At 43.8% G+C, this 14711-nt stretch overlaps 1 pseudogene; it reads left to right on the top strand.

The window, feature by feature from the left end:
- Positions 1 to 2992: 2992 nt before the first annotated feature.
- LOC138088333 (peptidyl-prolyl cis-trans isomerase FKBP4 pseudogene) lies at positions 2993 to 14670 on the top strand (annotated as a pseudogene).
- The last annotated feature ends 41 nt before the right edge of the window (positions 14671 to 14711 follow it).

Raw genomic sequence — 14711 nt, 5'->3', positions numbered from 1 at the left:
GTTAGGATTAGATTCAGCTTTGAGTGACAGAAAACCCAAAATAACGTTGGCTTAATAAGAGAGAAATTTGATATTTCTCATTCACACAAATGAACTCTGGAAGTGTCAGGCCAGAGTCAATGGGGTGGCTTCACTCCCTGGAATTCCCGTCTGTCCCATTCGTAAGATACAGCCTCATCGTCAAGTCAAAGATGGAAACATTTTTGTTTCAGATAGCAAAATGGAGAAAGGATGGAGAAAATGGTCCATTCTTGCTGTCTTCTAAGGATTCTGGATAAAATCACATTATCCTGCTGCATCCTACTGGCTGAAACTTAGTATGGCCATAGCTACAGTGGAGGCTAAGAACTGTAGTCTTTGTTTCTCTGGGAAGCTCAGCTAGAAAACTATGCTATGGAAGAAAAGGAGAACAAATATTAGGACACAATGAGTAGTCTCTACTGACCAAAGCAAAAACAAAGACCTTTCCAGAAGGTCTAAATGCAAATGTTGGACTTCCCTGGTAGCCCAGCGGTTAAGAAGCCACCTGTCAACGCTGGAAACGTGGGTTTGATCCCTGGTCCGTGAAGATCTCACATTCCACAGAGCAACTAAGCCCAGGAGCTGGAACTACTGAAGCCCAAGTACCTAGAGCCCAGAGCCAACAATGAGAAGCCCAAGCACCAAAAGTAAAGCAGAGCCCTCTCTCACCACAAGTAGAGAGAGCCTGCAAGCACAGCAACAAAGACCCATCGCAGCCAAAAAAATAAAATGTGAATGTACCTTGAAGAGTGTTGGCAGAGGACCAGGAGGTAGGGAGTAACAGCCCTCTGCTGTCTCTCTATGCTGTGCGTAGTTGTTCAGTCATGTCCACTCTTCGCGACCCCATGGACTGTAACCCATCAGGCTCCCCTGTCCATGGGCATTTGGGCTTAAGTAAACAGAAAGTGGTGGTGGTAGTGGTTTTGTCACTAAGTTACAGCCAACACTTGGCATCCTCTGGACTGAAATACATGAGGCTCCTCTGTCCATGGGATTTCCCAGGCAGGAGTACTGAAGTGGGTGACCATTTCCTTCTCCAGGGGATCTTCCCGACCCAGGGATCTAACCTGCATCTCCTTCACTGGCAGGCAGGTTCTTCACCAACTGAGCCACCAGGGAAGCATGAGAAATAAAACTGAAATTCTCAGATGCAGTGTTAACTTCAGGGATGTCATCAAGATGTGGCCCTTCTCCATATCTTGGCTGTATAGTCCTCCGTGGTGGGTTAATTCCTACGCTTCACACGGTGGCAACATGTTTGCTCACAGACCCAGGCCGCTGTCCTCTGAACCTGCTGGTGGGCCAGGAGAACAGACCCCGGCCACTCTCCTCTGAACCTGCTGGTGGGCCAGGAGGACAGACCCAGGCCGCTGTCCTCTGAACCTGCTGGTGGGCCAGGAGGACAGACCCAGGCCGCTGTCCTCTGAACCTGCTGGTGGGCCAGGAGAACAGACCCAGGCCGCTGTCCTCTGAACCTGCTGGTGGGCCAGGAGAACAGACCCAGGCCTCTGTCCTCTGAACCTGCTGGTGGGCCAGGAGAACAGACCCAGGCCGCTGTCCTCTGAACCTGCTGGTGGGCCAGGAGAAGTTCATATTCACTCTGCTCCATCACATCTCCACCTGCTTCTCAAGTCAGCCTCCTCCAGCAAAGTGGTTCCCAACCCTGACTGCTCATTGAAATCCCTTCAGGAGCTTTTTAAAATCCCTGATACGCAAGCCTATCTTCCTAAATCTGACTTTATTGGTCGAGGTGGGACTCTGGCATTTTAGCAATTTTCCCAGGTGATTCTGTTGTTTATCCAGAGTGAAGAACCCTTGATCAAGCATACCATGGAAAAGTGGAAGCTTTGCCTCTTGGATGTTTCTGGAGTCAGGTCTCCAGACTCTGTGTGTGGGTGTCATGTATCTCCTCCATCGGGACCTTACTGAACGGTTGGGGACCCATGAACCTCCACATCTGAGTTCCCTTCATAGGATTCCATGTCTCTCTATGGGGCTAGATGGAGACCCCTAGACTGCCCTGCCTTTCTATCTCCCCAAGGTCTCTGCATATGGCTATCAAGGTTGATTTTCTTTTACTAAAGGACTGGGATGATTTTAAAAGGAAAACAACAACAGGAAGGAAAAAAAAAATTAAAGGTTTGGAGAGCCATCTGCTCATAGACTATAATTGAAATCTAAGACCAAGACCCGAAGAATGTCAACAATTAAAAGCTCCATAGCAAGGATTAGTTGATCAAAGAAGGTAGGAAGGATTATCCAGAGCAGGTCACAGGAAATCCACAAGAGCATGGACTCTGGAAGCCAAGAGAACAAAGGCTGAAAGCACCAGCAACGAGCTCACCCACTTTAGTTAGTCTTCTGTCTACTGACCTCACCTGGTGTCATCTATGCTGGTGACTTCTTTCAGTGAAATGTGAATATTCAGAGTGATGGCCGAAATTTCACTGGAAGCTCAAGTGACTCCCCTTGGGTACGTTGTCCATAAATACTTAGATTTCTCTACCAAAAACAAAACAAAACAAAACAGAAGTTCATATAGTACAGGGAACTCTGCTCAATATTTTGTAAGAAACTGAAAGGGGAGAGAACTTGAATAAATACATGTATCTGTGTAACTGAATCACTTTGCTGTACACTTAAAACTAACACTTTTTCATTGTTAATCAACTATCCTCCAACGTAAAATGAAAACTTTTTAAAATAAATAAGATGAAATGTAAGGACTTATCTGGTGGTCCAGTGCTTAAGACGCTGTACTCCAAAAGCAGAGGACCCTGGTTTGATCCTTGGTTTCAAACTCTTTCAGTTCACATGCCCAACTAAAGACCCTGCATGCTGCAATGAAAGATCCCACATCTGCAACTAAAACCTGGAGCAGCCAAATAAATAAATAAATATTTTTAAAAATAGATAAAGAAGGCACAAGCCCCGGCCAGCCACTGGTGACCGCTGCCTGAGAAACAGTGTGATGACCACCAAGGAGATGAAGATGGCCAAGAGCAGGGACCAGTTGGCACTGCAGCCCCTTGAGGGAGTGGACCTCAGCCCCGAGCAGGATGAGGGTGTGCTTAAGTTCATTAAGCAAGAAGGCCCTGGCATGGAGATGCCGATGATCGGGGAGTGAGTGTCTGTCCACTACAGGGGCTAGCTGCTCGGTGACACCAAGTTCCACTCCAGCCTGGACCGCAAGGACAGGTTCTCCTTTGACCTGGGGAGAGGGAAGTTCATTAAGGCTCGGGATGTTGCCGTAGCAACCATGAAGGCAGGCAAAGTGTGCCGCATCACCTGCAAGCCAGAGCATGCCTAGGGCTCAGCGGGCAGTCCCCCCAGGGTCCCTCCCAAAGCCACACTTGTGTTTGAGGTGGAGCTGTTGGAGTTCCAGGGAGAGGACCTGACAGATGAAGAAGACAGGGGATCATCAGGAGAATACAGAGGCAATGGGGAGGGCTATGCCAAGCCCAGTGACAGCGCCACCCTGGAAGTTGCACTGGAAGGATACTTCGAGGACCAGATCTTTGACTCACGAGAGCTCAGCTTTGAAGCTGGTGAGGGAGAGAGCATGCATCTTGCCCTGGGGGCTGGAGAAAGCCATTCGGTGTGTGGATAAAAGAGAATATTCCATTGTGTATCTTAATACCTGCATGCTTTCAGCAATGCTGGGAAGGAGAAGTTCCAGATCCCGCCAAATGCTAAGCTGATGTATGAAATACAGCACAAGAATTTTTGAGAGGGCCAACAAGTCCTGGGCGATGAGTTCTGAGATGCTGGAGCAGAGGACTGTAGTGAAGGAGCGAGGCGCTGTGTGCTTCAAGGAAGGCAAGTACAAGCAAGCTGTCCCGCAGTGCAGGAAGACTGTGGCCTGGGGCTTCCCTGGTGGTCGTGGTTGAGAACCTGCCTTGCAACGCAGGGGACACTGGTTCAATCCCTGGTCCAGGAAGATCCCATATACCATGAGGCAGCTGAGCCCATGCACCCCAACTGCCAAAGCCCGAGCACCCTAGAGCCTGTGCTCCACCACAAGGAAAGGCCACTGCAGTGAGAAGCCTGTGCCCCGCAACTGGAGAGTGGCCCCCATTCCCTGCAACTACAGAAACCTGAGCACAGCAGCAAAGACCCAGCACAGCCATAAATAAATAACTAAATATTTTTTTTAAAAAAAAGAAGAAGATTGTGTCCTGGCTGGAATAAAAGTGGAGCTTCTCTGATGAGGACGCACAGGAAGGGGCAGGCCCTCAGCCGGCCTCCCACCTCAACCTGGCCATGTGTCATCTGAAGCTGCAGGCCTTCTCAGCTGCCACTGAAACAGTAAGAAGGCCCGGGAAGTGGACAGCAACAATGAGAAGGGCCTTGTCTACCAGGGAGAGGCCCACCTGGCGGCGAACGCACAGGCTGACTTGCAGAAGGGCCTGCAGCTCTACCCAGCAACAGGGGGCCAAGGTTCAGCTGGCCATGTGCCCGCAGCAGATCCATAGGCAGCTGGAGGGCAGAAGAAGCTCTATGCCAGCATGTCTGAGAGGCTGGCCGAGGAGGAGAGCCAAAGGCCCAGGCCGCAGTGGCTGCAGGAGGACAGCCGGCTGACGTGGAGATGAGAGAGCAGAAGAATGACGGGAGGGCGGTGAGGGGGTGGGAGTGGGGCAGCCTTGGCCTCGCCCCAGCCCTGTCCCCAAGACTGCCTGTCCCCCAGACCCCCAGCCCTCACCCTACTCCACCTTGGTGTGTGTGTATGTGTGTGTGTGTGTGTTTTAGTCTCTCAGTTGTGTCTGACTCTTTTCAACCCCATGAACTGTAGCTCACCAGGCTTCTTTGTCCATGGAATTCTCCAAGCAAGATTATAGAGTGGGTAACCGTTCCCTTCTCAGGGGATCTTCCCAACTCAGGGATCTAACTGGGGTCTCCCGCATTACAGGCAGATTCTTTACCATCTGAGCCACCGCAAACTGAAGAATTTTGAGTGAATTAGAGCTTTAAAAAAAAATCACTTAAATAAATAAAATATAGACTCCTCAAAACAAAAAGAAGCTCACACAGAGCTAGGAACTTCCGAAAAGATCTTCTCCAAATGTAGTACTCCTCAAATCCTTCCGCCTATCAAGTCAGAGACCTAGAATTCCCAAACTGTGTGTGCTGAGGAGCCCAGGGTTACTGCAGTGAATCAGATGAGCCCCACAGGACATTTTAAACTTTTGAGGAAAACACAAGAACACTTGTAGGATGCCCTACAAATTACAGTCAGTAAATTACTTTGGATCTAACTACTTAGTAATCTAAAACCTTATACATTTTTGGCCTAAGAATAAATAACTGAGCTGACTATAACCATGAGCCTAGAAAGTTTGGGAAAATCTGAAACAGGTAAATACTTGACTCCAGCACTCTCTCTTCCTCAAATTTACCGTCACTGCAGCTGTCAGCCTAAAAATAAGATTCCCCCCCACCCCCCATCAAGAGCACAAATATTTCTTTCCTACTCCAGCTCTAAGGGAATTAATTGTTCCCATTTAGAAATTATAAACAACTATGGGTTAGGTGAAATTTGAATTTACAATAGAAACAATCTAGATAGCATACTAAACTGAAATATTTCACTTCAAGCTCAGCAAATATCTGAAGAAATCTAATTTGTATTCAGAACATTTTCAGGGTTTATATCTTTTGCTTTTAGGCCAGGAGTGCAGGATGAGTATTCTAATAACAAAAAAGAAAAGAAAACCATTAGGTAAAAACCATAGGCCTAAATGCTAGTTTATATCAATTAAATTTGTTCAATTCCATGGCCAAAGAAGAAATTTCTAACTCTGGCTTTATATATGTGTTAGTCAGGATAATCTTGGTTAATGTTACAGTAAGTCCTAAAAGGAAAAACTCTAAAAATCAGTGGCTTAACACCACTGCCCCCCCTTGCCACAAAGCTTTATTTCTCACTTACCTAGGCAATAAACAAGATACCAGATAAATAAGCAAGGAGGTAATCACAGACGGTGGTGTGAATCTTATTAATTAATTAGTGAGCTAATGTGGGGTTTCTTCATTAATTTATCCAACAAATTTGGGGTTTAGTAGTAGATTTTGTACCAGATATAGTTCTAGTGCCAGCAATATGATGATAAATAAAACAAAGCTTATACTATTCTGGGAGGAGACACAACCCACAAATGACACATAGGAAAAAATAAGCAGAGATAAGAGCTCTTAAGAACAACAAGGCAAGATATGTGGTGGCCTTGGCTAAATGAAGTTTGTGTATTTTGGGGTTCCATGTGGATGCTAATGAACCATCGGTAAAAAAAGAGGTAAGTAGTGTTATGATGTATGGAGAGAGAATATAACCACTGTTCTGGGATAAATCAGAGAGGCTTTTCTACCTCTAAATTTGTGCTGCCCCAAATCATCAATCCTGGGATGATTTTGTCCAGGCCATTTCCCTGGATGAGGATACAGTCCAGAGGAAGACCTAGAAAGGCCGGAACTCAGCTGGATCCCTGAGGTTCCAAGAAAATGGGAAAACCTCACTTGCTTTCACCCAAACAACAAGTATCAGAAGTACAAGATGAGGTCAGGGTCACCAGTAAGGGAAATGAATGTGGGACAATGACAGGGCTGACAGGAGATTCTGGCTCTTAGATCATAACTACTGTCATCATCAACAACATGGTCATCTTGATAATGCAGGTATGGAATCTTAATAGAATGCCAGGAAATGTGTTATTTTCATGATCTCATTCAATATATTATATGCAAATTAATTTTACTTGTGTTATATACTTTATGGACTTCTCTCGTGGCTCAGATGATAAAGCATCTGCCTACAACGCAGGAGACCCAGGGTCAATCCCTGGGTTGGGAAGATCTGCTGGAGAAGGAAAGGCAACCCACTCCAGTATTCTTGCCTGGAAAATCCCATGAAAGGAGGAGCCAGTTAGGCTACAGTCCATGGGGTCACAAAGAGTTGGACACGACTGAGCGACTTCACTTTCACTTTCTATATACTTTATATATTTTATATACTTTATATATTTTAATATCTGGACATATCTTATACTAGAGTACTCACAAACAAGGTCATATTAGGGAGAAGAACACTTCAAGGCTCAGGCAAGTAACAATTTCCAGGTGCAAAGAAGAGTCCTTGGAGGCATGGGCAGGGAGCTTGTGTGACGGGGATGCCGAAGTTGTATTAATAACAGAGATAGAAAGTGATTTACTATTTCTGGATGGGAAAAAGTTCTGGATGGGAAAGAATTCTTCCTCTCACTTGGGAGTTTTCCACTGAACTCTAAACGAAGACTCAAGAAGCAGAATCATAAAAGAAGGCAAGTGGGGAAAGATCAAGCTGTGGCAAGTTACCCTCGCTCTTTTGTGCTCATCCTATTAGGCACTTGTTCCATTCCCATCCTATCTTGGGGCACAACTCTGGGATAATGGAAACATCTGTTGTAAGCCAAAATTAAGGGTCAGGAAGAGAAAATGTTAAGAAGTATCCAGTATGACTATTTCCTAAGTCCTGAGCACTAGAATGTATGTGAAAGGAGAACCAAGAAGCTGCCTATAATCAGCAGACACAGAAAAGAAGCTTATGGCTACTGAAAGGGAAAGACAGGGAAGGGATAAATTAGGAGTTTGGGATTAACATGTACACAGCACTGTACATAGAATAGACAAAAAAAAGGACTTACTGTATAGCACAGAGAACTATACTCAATATTTTGTAATGACCTATCAGAGAAAAGAATCTGAAAAACAATATATAGATGTATAACTGAATCACTTTGCTATCCACCTGAAACTAACACAAATTATAAATCAAGTATGCTGCAATAAAAAACATTTTTTTTAATTCTGCAGCAGAAAAAAATTACCATACTAAATGGAAAAAAAATATTTTTTTTAATAGGACTGCCCTGGTAGTCCAGTGGCTAAGACTCTGTGCTCCCAGTGCAGGGGGCTTAGGTTCAATCCCTGGTCAGGGAACTAGTTAGATCCCACATGCTGCAGCTAAGACCCAGCACAGCCAAATGGATAGACAAGTAAAGTTAAAAAAAAAAAAAAAAAAAAGCTTTAGGTCAGTTCAGAGCAGATTTTGTGAGTACTTTTTACACACCATCCACATCTAAAGTTTTCTAATTCTTTGTAGTCCTGGCTCTTATGTGGTCTCTGTGGCTGCACAGTTAGGCTAGCACACCCCTTCAGCTGTTCCAAATCAGCTGTGTGCTTTGCTCTTTCTATGAAAACTGAATACAAAATTTTAACCTTAGTTTTCAGAACGTGAGAACTTCAGAGTTTAACTTCAAGTTAAGGAATTGTAACAGAGATCGCTAATTTTTTTTACTATTGTACTCTTTCAGAATACCATTTTTAAACAAAGTTTGTAAAACTAAAGAACAGGTGTAACTGCAGTTTCTGGCTGTGTCTGATAGCCACATCATCCAATTGTCTTTTATGTAGGTTCTAAACCAACAGGCTATAGTCCTTTAAATCTCTCCCCTTTGTTTTCTAGACAACATCCCATTCATCTGTCTTTCCCTCCTGTTTCACCCTGAAATGACCTGAGTCTGCAGTATGCGGACCCTTAGCCTGCGCCTGCCTTTGCCTGATTCTTGGTCCTCACTTCTATTAGGATCTGTTTTATAGTTACCCCCTACTCTTTGTTTCTGAATTACAAAAGAGTGTTTTATGGATTTCAGGGGGACAAAATATGTATCAAAAAGTGAACTTTCTCTGTGGACATTGATTTTTTTTTTCAAACTTTAAACTTTTTATTTTGTATTAGGGTATAGCTGATTAACAATATTGTGGTAGTTGCAGGTAAACAGCAAAAAGACTCAGCCATACATATACATGTATCCACTCTCCCCTAAACCTGCCTCCCATCCAAGCTGGCATATAACATTGAGCAGAGTTCCACATGCTATACAATAAGTCCTTGGCTATCCATTTTGAATATAGCGGTGTGTATATGACCTTCCCAAGCTCCCTAACTATCTCGTCCCCCTGGCAGCCATAAATTCTTTTTCTAAGTCTGTGAGTTTCTTCCTGCTTTGTAAGTTCATTTGTATCATTTATTTTTAGATTTGTAGACACTGATTTCTAGCTTGTGCTTATAATATATCAATCTGCCTCAGGATTAAAGAGGTCCATCGGGCTTCCCTAGTAGTCCAGTGGTTAAGAATGTGCCTTGCAATGCAGGGGACACCGGTTCCATCCCTGGTCCAGGAATATCCCACACACCAAGGAGCAACAGCCCTTGCTCCAGTGGCTGTGTGCTGCACCTACTGAGACCCGAATGCCTAGAGCCTGTACTCTGCAACAAGGGAAGCCACCGCAATGAGAAACCCATGCATCTCAACCAGAGAGTGGCCCCTGCTTGCATGTAGCAACGAAGACACAGCGTGGCTAAAATTACAAATAAAAAAATAATTTTAAAAAATAAATAAATAAAATTTTAAATTATAAACAGCTTCATCTTTTTGCCTGCAGCATCTTGCCTTATGTCCCATCAATAGCCACATTCTAAATCTAAGACTTCCCTTGAAATGTTTCTGTCCCATTGTTGCCCCCTTACCATCAATAATATTTTTCCTTCCAACTATTTGATTTAATTATTCTTTTACTTTTCACAGAGATTCTCAAATTCTGCAAAAACACATCCATGGAGCACAACCTTCTGTCTGAAGTTGTAATGACTAGTATACTTACCAGAGTATTCCAGAGAAACAGAACCAGTGGGAGATTATATTCATATATTCTTTATTTATTATGAGATATTGGTTCATAATATTACAGAGGCTAAGAAGTCCCACAGCGTCTTCCGGGAGACCCAAGAAAGCTGATGGCATAGTTGGAAAGCCTTACAGCTAGAACCAGTGGTGTAGATTCCAGTCCAGGTCTGAAGGCCTGAGAACCAGGAGCTCCCAGATCAATGTCCCAGCTCAGCAGTCAGGCAGAGAGACAATTCAAACTTCCCCTGCCTTGTCATCCTCTTCAGGCCCCCAGGAGGTTAGATGATGCCCCCACACACTGGGGAGAGCCATCTGCTTTACTTAGTCCACCAACTCATGTATTTCTCTTGGAAATACCCTCATGTGCATGCATGCTAAGTCACTTCAGTCATGTCCAGCTCTTTGCAACCCTATGGACTGTAGCTCACTAGGCTCCTCTGTCCGTGGGATTCTCCAAGCAAAAATACTGGTGTGGGTTGCCATGCCCTCCTCCAGGGGATCTTCCTGACCCAGAGACTGAATCCATGTCTCTTTCATCTCCTGCATTGGCAGGCAGGATCTTTACCACTAACACCACCTGAGAAGCCTAAACTTTCTCATAGGCACCAAGAATAATATCTAATCAGTTATCTGGACATCCCAAGGCCAAGTCAAATTGACACATAAAATTAGCCCCCAACTGGGTACATCAAAATAAAAATGCTGGCCTTGGAGATCAGAAACCAGGTTGTTAGGCCTACCTGCAACTCCTCCCACCTCTATGAGCTTGGAAAGTCTGAGGCCATCTGGGATCTGCCATGGGGAGACTTGTCTAGGGCTTCCTCAATGCCTTCACATGCTCAGCTACAGGACCATCTCATAAACAAGTTTCCTACTGTATAGCACAGAGAACTATACTCAATATCCTATGATAAACCATAATGGAAAAGAATATTTTTAAAAAAAGAATATATATATGTATGTATAACTGAATCACTTTGCTATACAGCATAAATTAACACAATATTGTAAAACTATACTTCACTAATATATATATATATATATATATGAAACCATCTCTGAATCTGTCTACCCAGGGCAGGTGGGCATTGATAGAGGGGGTCCCATCAGCAATTTTCCATTAGGGCTCAAGGGCAGGAAAGGCCCAAATTGCTAATTGAAACAATTTTAGGAATATAAGTAGGAAGTAAGGGAATGTCTTTCTGGGATAGTGGTCTGTGCTTTTATAGGCAAAATCAAAGGAGAAGTGAGGCATGAGCAACCTGCTCAGGGTTTGTTTTTCCTCAGCTGTTGTTTTTGCCAGGACAACATCCATGCCCCTTCCTTCTGGTACCAACACTTTGAGTTTGCTTTGGGAAATACCCTCCCACCACTGCGCCGAGACTCGATGTGACTTTCCAACAATCCTTGGACCAAACCCAGGTAAGCCAGTAACTGAAGCTAATTTATCCTTGAGTCTAGCCCTGAAGACTATTCGTGGGTTCCTCCTCCCTAGGTCTCTGGAGCTGCTCTTTTTTTTCTTCTTCTTCTTCAGTTTAATGGTTATTGTTTTAAGCAGCTTCAATTATAGAGTAAAACCACTAAATACATATTTTTATTTCAAAGAGATCATGTATTCTTTTTCTAACCTATAGTAAAGTTATTTTTCTTTTTAAAACTGTCATTTATATTATCTTGCACTGCCGGGAGCCAGCGTGAGGAATTCCACCCGTGACAAGGTCATGTGGCAAGAGCTGTGATGGCAAGGCTAATCAGACCTCAGGTTTTCCCCCTGGAATTTCCTGAGCATCCACCCACCCCCCGCCCAAAAATAAGAATCTGCCTGCTTTTCCACTCTTCTGATACTCTCTGGAAAAAGTCAAATCTGGGCTTTAGCCTTCTGCATTTGAAAGGGATGTTTCAGTTAAACCCCCTCTGATTGCTCTCTAGCTTGCCTAACAGGTTCCCTGGACCTCTTACAGCTTGTGAATTGCTTACAGCCCCCCAACCGCGAGAGGCACAAAGCTTGAAAGCATCTTAAAGATACAGAGCCTTTTCTAAAGAGTTAAAAATTATATTGGTAGAGGGTTTTCACTGTTGACTCAATGACTGCTGCCAGGCCTCCATATTCTTTATCTTTTAGGCACCTGGAAGGATGTTACTCAATGTAAGCAGGATGTAGAAAAAGATACATAGTAGTTTTGATGTTAGCAACACTAGACTTTTGAGTTAATTGCTTCTCTTTTGCTGTAAATCACTGTACTCCCTCTACTTGTTATAAGTTGCTGTATCTTTGCTGTGTAAGAATGTAACTTTATTTAGTGCTTTCTGAGAGTGGCACCAGACCTTGGGAAGATCAACACAAATAAGTCTTCTGGTTGACAAACCCTTATCAGAAAAAAGGCTGTAAAATATTAATTGGCCCTTTTGGCTGGAAGATGATGTAAATTACCTAAGACTTGTGTATACAATTAGGTATGCAGAGAGAAAAGCCTGGTTTTGATAAGAGTCTGGACTGCTAATGCTGCATAACTTTGTGTTACCCATTGATCTCCATGTTTTATCAAAAGTATAAAAGGCCTTCTGAACAAAAGAGGGCGGAGCTAGTTGCTGGACTGGTTTCCCCCGTGTGTCTCTCTCTCTTTCCTCTCCTCTTCACTCTAATTTCAGGCTGAATTCCCATCTGGGGCGTGGAGGCTCGCAAAGTCTACTTACTTGCCCTGGCTGTTAAGACCCGTGCGAAAGGGAGCCTAAGGTGAGGCACCCTTAGATATTCAAGCGAGCGCCGGTGGCCCAACGTAGATGGTGCAAATTCCTTGTCTGGAATTTTATTGGTCTTCCGCGTAATCCAAGTTATTCAGCCCTCTTCCTCCACTTAATTTTCCTACTACACTATTGTTTCTTAATCTAATCTTATATCAGTCAATAAATAAGTTTTTCTCACGCCAACGCCGTCCACCCTTCGAATTCCCTGGATCCACCGGGGCTGGACCCCGGCATTGCACTATCTTCACTATCTTGAAAAGGTAGAACCTTTCCACCTATAGCTATCAAATATATTATCACTCTTGTATAAAAGTATTTGATTGCACTCACAGTTTTAAGACATAAGCTTGTTATTGTACATTTCTCCTTGGTTCCATGCTTTTTCTCTTTAAGTGTACAGCTTTTTCACATATGTGTATGTGCTCAGTCGTTCAGTCGTGTCCGACTCTGCAACCCCATGGACTGTAGTCCACCAGGCTCCCTGGTCCATAGGATTTCCCAGGCAAGAATACTGGAGTGGGTTGTCATTTCCTTCTCCAGGGGAAAAAACACTACTTTGCACATTACTATATACAAACTTGGTAACCAACGAGAACCTACTGTATAGCACAGGGTAGAGCTGTTCTTAAAAGTACCCTCTCTGAGTCTAGTTCATGAGTTTATTTTTAAATCCCATGACTTATCCATACCTCTCCAATGCTTAAGTTATCCATAGTTGATTTCTATTGTTTATAACTTATATAACCCTTACTATCCCTCCAGCTTTTTCTATGGATAAGTTTCAGGACCCTCTTTTTTCTATGTTCTCCCCACTTCTTTGTCTTTTTAAACATTTTCCCCTGTTTAGGAAGGAAGGAAGGGGTAAAGGGACAGTTAGGGAGTTTGAGATCAACATTTACACCTTTGCTATATTTAAAATGGATAGCCATCAAGTACCTACTTTATAGCACCGAGAACTCTGCTCAATGTTATGTGGCAACCTGGATGAGAAGGGAGTTTGGGGAAGAATGGATACGTGCATATATGTGGCTGAGTCCATTTGCTGTCCACCTGAAACTATCACAACACTGTTAATCAGCTATACTCCAATATAAAATAAAAAGCTAAATAAAGACAAACCTTTTTCTTCCTCACATTGACCATCTCCCCTAGCAAAATTCTGAAGTACTATTCAACAGAATCTCTCTCTACTCTGCCTGCAAAATATCTTCTCTCACAAAAGTTGATGAGAGAAAGGAAAGATGGGTTTGAAGGTAAAAGATAACTCTATCCTGCCACATTTATAAGAGGAAAAGGTAAAAATAATTTAGGTGTCCAACAGGGTTGGTTAAGTAAAGTTACAAGAGTATCTACTTACAAAACTGTTAAAATAACTGTTATATCACATATCAGATAAATGCAATACCATCACCAAATAGAAACTCAGTGTATACAAAATAAAACATCTTGTTATCATAGCAAGAGTTCCCCAAGGAAAATAAATAAAAATGAGATGGAACATGAAAACCCTCCATGGGAGAAAATGGCTACCTCGGGAAGCAAACAACAAAACGCTGAAAACCCCTTTACCAAAGAGCAGATCTTTCTCACAGAAGGGGCTTCCAACAGAGCTATTAAAAGCCATGAATATGTAAATTAATTCAAGATCCAACCAGTCCATTCTGAAGATCAACCCTGGGATTTCTTTGGAAGGAATGATGCTAAAACTGAAACTCCAGTACTTTGGCCACCTCATGCGAAGAGTTGACTCATTGGAAAAGACTCTGATGCTGGGAGGGATTGGAGGCAGGAGAAGAAGGGGATGACCGAGGATGAGATGGCTGGATGGCATCACCGACTCGATGGACGTGAGTCTGAGTGAACTCCAGGAGTTGATGATGGACAGGGAGGCCTGGCGTGCTGCGATTCATAGGGTCGCAAAGAGTCGGACACGACTGAGCGACTGAACTGAATGGAACTGAACCCCAATAGCTTTTGCTTTTATCTGCCCACCTCACTTTGTCTCCACTTTCCCTAGAAACAAACCCTAACCCCCTTCCTCAAGAAAGTCACAGAACCCTATTCCTGTCTTAGTGACTGGTCCAGGGATGGGCATGGAACACAACTGGGGCCAAGTGAAGCCCTCAACAGAGATTTTTCTGCTGTGGCAGGTGAGAAAGCCTGCTCCCTCTTCGATCATGAGTGACACTCACCTGACCTCAGCTCAATCAGCAGCATCAGGCCCCG

The sequence above is a fragment of the Capricornis sumatraensis genome, chromosome 11, assembly GCF_032405125.1.
Source record: "Capricornis sumatraensis isolate serow.1 chromosome 11, serow.2, whole genome shotgun sequence".
Lineage (NCBI taxonomy): Eukaryota > Metazoa > Chordata > Mammalia > Artiodactyla > Bovidae > Capricornis > Capricornis sumatraensis.
The sequence above is the reverse complement of the archived record's forward strand: the minus strand, read 5'-3'. Positions and strand labels throughout refer to the sequence as shown.